Raw genomic sequence first — 7372 nt, 5'->3', positions numbered from 1 at the left:
ATTGAGACATGGCTCATTGTAAACAACTCTCCAGGGGGAATAAAATATGTAAATGATGACGTCATCGTTCAGGTGGTTCGTCCGCCATCCTGGAAAAACGGCAAAACTTTGCACCTCCATATCTCCGAAAGTGCTGAACTGAAAAAATTGACACATGCCTCATTGTAAAGAACTCTCCAAGGGGAATAAAATACGTTAATGACGACGTCATATGTCACATGGTTCGGCCGCCATTTTGGAACAACCGAAAAATGTTGCACATCCATATCTCTGAAAGTGCTGAATAGAAAAAATTGAGACATGGCTCATTGTAAAGAACTCTCCAAGGGGAATAAAATACGTTAATGACGACGTCATATGTCACATGGTTCGGCCGCCATTTTGGAACAACCGAAAAATGTTGCACATCCATATCTCTGAAAGTGCTGAATAGAAAAAATTGAGACATGGCTCATTGTAAAGAACTCTCCATAGGGAATAAAATATGTTGATGATGACGTCATCAGTCACGTGGTTCGGCCGCCATATTTGTCCTAAATGGCCGAAAAAAAGGACATCCCGGCAAGTCCTCGGTCTCTGACCGATTTTTCATTTGCTTGTTTGTTTGTTTGTTTGTCACCGGCCTACAGGTCACAATTTTCAACCGATCTTCACCAAACTTCACCAAGTGCTAGAGTTAGTCAAATGCCAGAAGCCTGTTGTTTTTGGGGTCAATAGGTCAAAAGGTAAACATAGGCCAAAGGTCACCAACTTTGCTAAATTTCTAAAATCCTCAATTTTCATCCGATTGACTTGAAATTTTAAGACCACTTGCATATCTGGTCATTGAATTCAACCACCAAGAATTTTTGAGGTCAACATAGGCCAAATGGTCAACATAGGCCAAATTTCTAAAATCCTCAATTTTCATCCAATTGACTTGAAATTTGGAGAGGACTGGCATTGAATTCAACCACCAAGTATTCTTGACGTCAACATAGGCCAAATGGTCAAGATAGGCCAAATTTCAAAAATCCTCAATTTTCATCCAATCGACTTGAAATTTGAAAAGGACTTGCATATCTCGTCACTGAATTCAACCACAAATTATATTTTAGGTGAACATAGGTCAAAAGGTCAACATAGGCCAAATTTCTAAAATCCTCAATTTTCATCCAATTGACTTGAAATTTGAAGAGGACTTGCATATCTGGTCAGTGAATTCAACCACCAAGTATCTTTGAGGTCAACATAGGCCAAAAGGTCAACATAGTCCAAATTTCTAAAATCCTCAATTTTCATCCAATTGACATGAAATTTAAAGACGACTTGCATATCTGGTCACTGAATTCAACCACCAAGTATTTTGGACGTCACCATAGGCCATCATGTCACATTGAAAACTTTTGGGGGAGGGCGTATTTTGCAAGTATCGTGCTACGCATGACGTTTTCTTGTTTACTTATTTATTACTTGCAAAATCGAAGATTTTTCAACTATATTGGTCGGTTGTGTTTGTGACTCTGTTTGTTAGTTTGTCACCGGCCTGCAGGTCACAATTTTCAACCGATCTTCACCAAACCTCACCAAGTGGTACACTTGGTCAAATGCCAGAAGCCTGTTGTTTTTGGGGTCAATAGGTCAAAAGGTAAACATAGCCCAAAGGTCACCAACTTTGCTAAATTTCTAAAATCCTCAATTTTCATCCGATTGACTTGAAATTTCAAGACCACTTGCATGTCTGGTCATTGAATTCAACCACCAAGAATTTTTGAAGTCAACATAGGCCAAATAGTCAACATAGGCCAAATTTCTAAAATCCTCAATTTTCATCCAATTGACTTGAAATTTGGAGAGGACTTGCACATCTGTCCCCGAATTCAACCACCAACTATTCTTCAGGTCAACATAGGCCAAAAGGTCAACATAGGCCAAATTTCTAAAATCCTCAATTTGCATCGATTGACTTGAAAATTCAACAGCATTTCCATATCTGCTCACTTAATTCACCCACCAAGTATTTTTGAGGTCAACATAGGCCAAAACATCAACAGAGGCCAAATTTCTAAAATGCTCAATTTTCATCCAATTGACTTTAAATTTGAACACCATTTGCATATCTGCTCACTGAATTCACCCACCAAGTATTTTTGAGGTCAACATAGGCCAAAAGATCAACATAGGCCAAAAGATCAACATAGGCCAAATTTCTAAAATCCTCAATTTTCATGCAATTGACTTTAAATTTGAACAGCACTTGCATATCTGGTCACTGAATTCAACCACAAATTATATTTTTGATGAACATTGGACAAAAGCTCAACATAGGGCAAAAGGTCAACATAGGCCAAATTTCGAAAATCCTCATTTTTCATCCAATTGACTTCAAATTTGAAGAGCACTTGCATATCTGGTCACTGAATTCAACCACCAAGTATATTTGAGGTCAACATCGGAAGGTCAACATAGGCCACATTTCTAAAATCCTACATTTTCATCTAAATGATGTGAAATTTCAAGACGACTTGCATATCTGCTTACTCAATTCAACCACCAACAATTTTTGAAGTCACCATACACCAAAACGTCAACATACACCATCATGTATCATTGGAAAACTTTTGGGGAAGGGTGCATTTTCCAAGTATCGTGCTACGCATGACGTTTTCTTCTTGACTTTGTGACTTTGTGACTTTGTGACTTTGTGACTTTGTGAGTTTGTGACAGTGACTTTGTGACTTTGTGACTTTATGACTTAGTGACTTTGTGAGTTTGTGACTTTGTGACTTTGTGACTTTGTGACTTTGTGACTGAGTTTATGACATCAACATCAACACCAACAACGACCAACACTTACACTACAATCGGTGGCATGCGTGGCATGCGAGGCATCCGAGGCATCCGTGGCATCCGAGGCATCCGTGGCATCCGTGGCATCCGTGACATCCGTGGCATCCGTGGCATCCGTGGCATCCGTGGCATCCAACGCAGAGAAAACATCGATGACATCCATCATATCCATCATATCCATGGAATCCATGCAATGCATGGCATCCTTTGTTACGAAAAGGAAAAAACAAACAAAAAAAACACAAAAATAAACAAAACAAAAAAACCCCCAACAACAAACAAACGATTCCAATTTCTTCCGTGCGAGGCATAAGTCTGTAGCCTTACTTCCCCTGCTGCAAGTCGACGTACAATTGTTCACTTGTTCACTTGTTCGCGTTCACGTTCACGTTCATGTTTACACTTCTACCCGTTTCTGGCCTTGTACACCATTTCCACAGTTTCAAACTATTCAAACATCCCTATTCACCGTTTCACTTTGAAACCTCAACCTCTTTCACTTCTGCACTAACACCTTTTACCTGTGACTTTGACTTTTGCCTCTTGTTCACTCTGACAACTTCACTTTTTCACCTGGACCTTTTGACTGGGATTTTTTTTCACTCAGCGCATCGACGACGCCAAACCTCCACAAGTGCATTGTCGCCACCACGCCGACACCTCCAGAAAAAGCCCGCCTCGCCACACCTCACCAGCCACATAAGCCCACTCAACCAGCAATGACTTCACACATGCATCTTTCACTTGGACATTTGTCCTTGCACTGACTTTTGCGTCTTGTTCACTTTGACAACTTGACTCTTTCACAAGCGGCCATCACTCAGGCATCCCACTGCCACTTGCTCGACAACACGGCTGGCACTGCCGCCACCCCATTTGCCCCGAAACACATCGGCGCGCGTGCCTTTTCCTGCAAAGTACACACACGTACACCATTCCCACAGCGACGCCTCCACCCGGCGTCTTTGCATCGTTATGTTCCCTCCCTACGTCACCGTGTACACCGGTGCCTAATTTCCACACATTCCACCTTCCTTGCACAAGCGGAAAGGTGAACGCTTCTAACAATCCCTCTCGGCAATGGACACCGTCACCGCCCGTCAGGCATACCCACGGCAAACAAACCTCACACCTCACACCTCACACCTCACACCTCACACCGCGCACCAGCGCACCAGCACACAAGCACACAAGCACAATCACAATCACAATCCCAATCACACCCACGAACTTGGCCAAATCACTGAAACTCCATCGTCGGTGCACCCAACTCCTCCTGCATTGCCCATTGTTGTCACGTGTGCGTCGTCTTGCACCTCGACGCAATAGGTGAAACAAATGCTGATACCTTGTTGGCACATTTCCACATCGAAACGCAACAATTGACACCGGCTCCACGTTTCCCAAATTGCACCGTCATATGCCGTGCGCCAAGCCAAAAATAATTCCACGCAACACATCCCAATCCCAGGAACCCGAAACCTTCTCCATCATTAAAAGAAGCCCAACTTGGGCGGTGTATAAGTAATAGACGACGGTCACCATACCTCCGAGGTAAACGTCCACGAGGTCTTTCCATTGCCATTAGTTGTACACCAACGATATACCCTTGGTTGTTTTTTCAAAAACAAACTTCACATCGAGCACTACATCATTCGATGTGACAAAACAAAGCTCGCTGCCCAGGTCGCCTAAATTCACAAGCCACCCGACGCCGACGAATGCGCAGTTCAATTTCACCCATGCATCTAATCCTAAAACCGGGACGATTGTCAAGGTAATTGCGCCGTATCGCACCTCAACGCAATAGGTGGAACAAATGCACCTACCTTGTTCGCACATTTCCACATTGAAACGCACAAAGTGACACCGGGTCCACGTTTCCCAAATTGCGCCGTCATAAGCCGTGTGCAAACCAAAAAATAATTCCACGCAACACATCCCAATCCCAGTAAACACGAAACCTTCTCCTCTATTAAAACGAGCCCAACTTGCGCGGCGCATAAGTAATAGATGACGGTCGCCATGCCTCCGAGGTAAACGTCCACGAGGTCTTTCCATTGCCATTAGTTGTAGCCAAACAATATACCCTTGGTTCTTTTTTGTACAACAAACTTCTCATCGACCACTGCGTCATTGCATTTGACAAAACAAAGCTCGCTGCCCGGGTCACCGAACTTCACAAGCCACCCGACGCCGACGAATGCGCACTTCAATTTCACCCATGCGTCTAATCCTAACACCGGCACGCTTGTCACCTTAATGCGCCGTGTTGCACCTCAACACAATAGGTGGAACAAGTCCACCTACCTTGTTCACACATTTCCACAATGCAACGCACCAATTGACACCGGCTCCACCTTTCCCAAATTGCGGCGTAAAAACGCGTGCGCAAACAAAGAAATATCGACTCCACACAACACATCACATCACAATCCCAGTAACCCTAAACCTTCTCCATTATGAAAGCACACCCACCTTGGGCGGTGTACAAGTAATACATGGCCATCGCCATCCCTCCGAAGCAAACGGCCACGAGGTCTTTCGCTTCCCATGAGGTGTTTAAAACCCACAGAGGTATTGTATGACCATGCGTTCTCGCCCTTCGGGGTCACGGTGCATGTGTTTTCAATGACCATATGCTTCAGCCTTGCGCTTGAGCTGCATGTCTATGCTAATGGCGCAGTCCTCATAGACGGCGTCCCTTGGCCGTGCGGTCATCAACCTGCACGTCCCAGCCTGTTTAAATGTTTCACTTTTTTTAATTTTTTATTTATTTTACCTTTTCTTATTAGAAAAAAAAGCCCACCACGGACTGGCGTCAAAAAGCCCATGAGTTGTAGCGCAAATATACACCCTTCTTCTTTACGGACCAAAATAACTTCTCATCGACCACTCCGTAATTCTCTATGACCAAACAAAGCTCGCTGCCCTAGTCGCCGAAATTAACAACTCACCGCACACCTACCAATGTGCACTTCCATTTCACCCATGCCTCTCCTTGTCACACAGCCAGGGGCCCTGTGCCATTCAACATGCAAAAGCCATCGTCCGACTTCAAAGTCATCCTAGGGTACCGATCCTGTGACATTTCCCCACTTGGTGCACTCCAACAATTAATTGTACATTGTACAGCCCAAACGACGATAACGCACACAATCACAGGGCATACCATTCTATTTGCCCTTGCCGACTTCTTAGCCTTATCCTGGTGCCACAAACTAACGCCAACTCCTTTACTCGTAAGGCACAGCTGCACCGATACCGCAACAATCATCAATCACAATACAACAAGCATTCGTCACTATTGCGCTCCAATACATGTCCCCTAGCGGCAGTCTGTCGTCCGGAAAACGTTTGCTGAAATTACCAAACCTAAAAGTGCCATAACTTTGTCCAAAATGATCGAAACGTCGTGAAGTTCCAACTTCATCTGAAACTTATCATGACGAAACCATGTACCAACTTTGAAAGCATTAGCAATAAGAATTTAGAGAGAAAAAAGCCCGCAAACTTTTCTTTGCGTGACGGACTGACAGACAGACGCACGGACCGCAAAACCTATAGTCCCCTCCGGTGTACACCGCTAAGGGACTAATAACAACTCCACGGCACGGAGCATTACGAAATGTCCAGCAAACCTAACACTGCCGTTCCGTTGCGTTCCGTTGCGTTCCAAAACAACTCCGTCAACGTGCCCCGACTCAAAAACATACACGTCCAACAAAATGCGTGAACGCCTGCACCAAATGTGGTTGCCTTCAACCTTTACACACAGTCATATATTTCCGATGTACGAACAATTAACCGGCATTGCGTATTTTCAAAGGGTTCTTAATAACATCAGCGCAACAGAGCAAATAAAATATGTCTCCGTCTCCGTCTCCGTCTCCGTCTCCGTCTCGTTAGGGTTAGGGTTAGTTCGGCTCTGTAACAGCCGAACTCTAATCCGAGTGGTTACCTCTGTAACAGCCGAATGTTCGGCTCTCTAATCTCGGACGTCAGATTCCAGCGGCTCTGTAACAGCAACCCGGTCTCTCAACCTCACTACAGCGCCCACTGACGAACTCAGCTCATTCATAAAAAGAAGGAACAGTGTTACAGACGAAACAAAACCCTGAGGAACACCGCTGTTCATAGGGAAGGTGTGACATGTTGAGCCATGCACGATCACACATATACAGCGGTCAGAGAGAAAGCTCGATATGACAGAGCAGATGCCAAAATGCCAACAAAAAAAAACATGGCAAAACAACAACAACACCGGCAAAACTTACTAACAAACGCCAAGCGTCATCGCCTTTGAGACAAAGCACGAAGTTTACCACGAATGTTCTCCACCGTCAAGCCTTCACACCGGCACTTCTCCCTCAAGCCCTCATTGGCACGTAATACCTCAGCGACCTAAGTAAATGTAACACAACATACGTTGAAGTAAATGCCAGTATTACGTTACACCAGGACAATGACAAATCGCCCTTATATCCATGATCACTCTCCATATGCTTACCCTGCGTCTCGTAACCAGTTTACACGCAATCTC

The sequence above is a fragment of the Myxine glutinosa genome, unplaced genomic scaffold (genome assembly GCF_964187855.1).
Source record: "Myxine glutinosa unplaced genomic scaffold, kmMyxGlut1.1 SCAFFOLD_329, whole genome shotgun sequence".
NCBI classification, from domain to species: Eukaryota; Metazoa; Chordata; class Myxini; order Myxiniformes; family Myxinidae; genus Myxine; species Myxine glutinosa.
The sequence above is the reverse complement of the archived record's forward strand: the minus strand, read 5'-3'. Positions refer to the sequence as shown.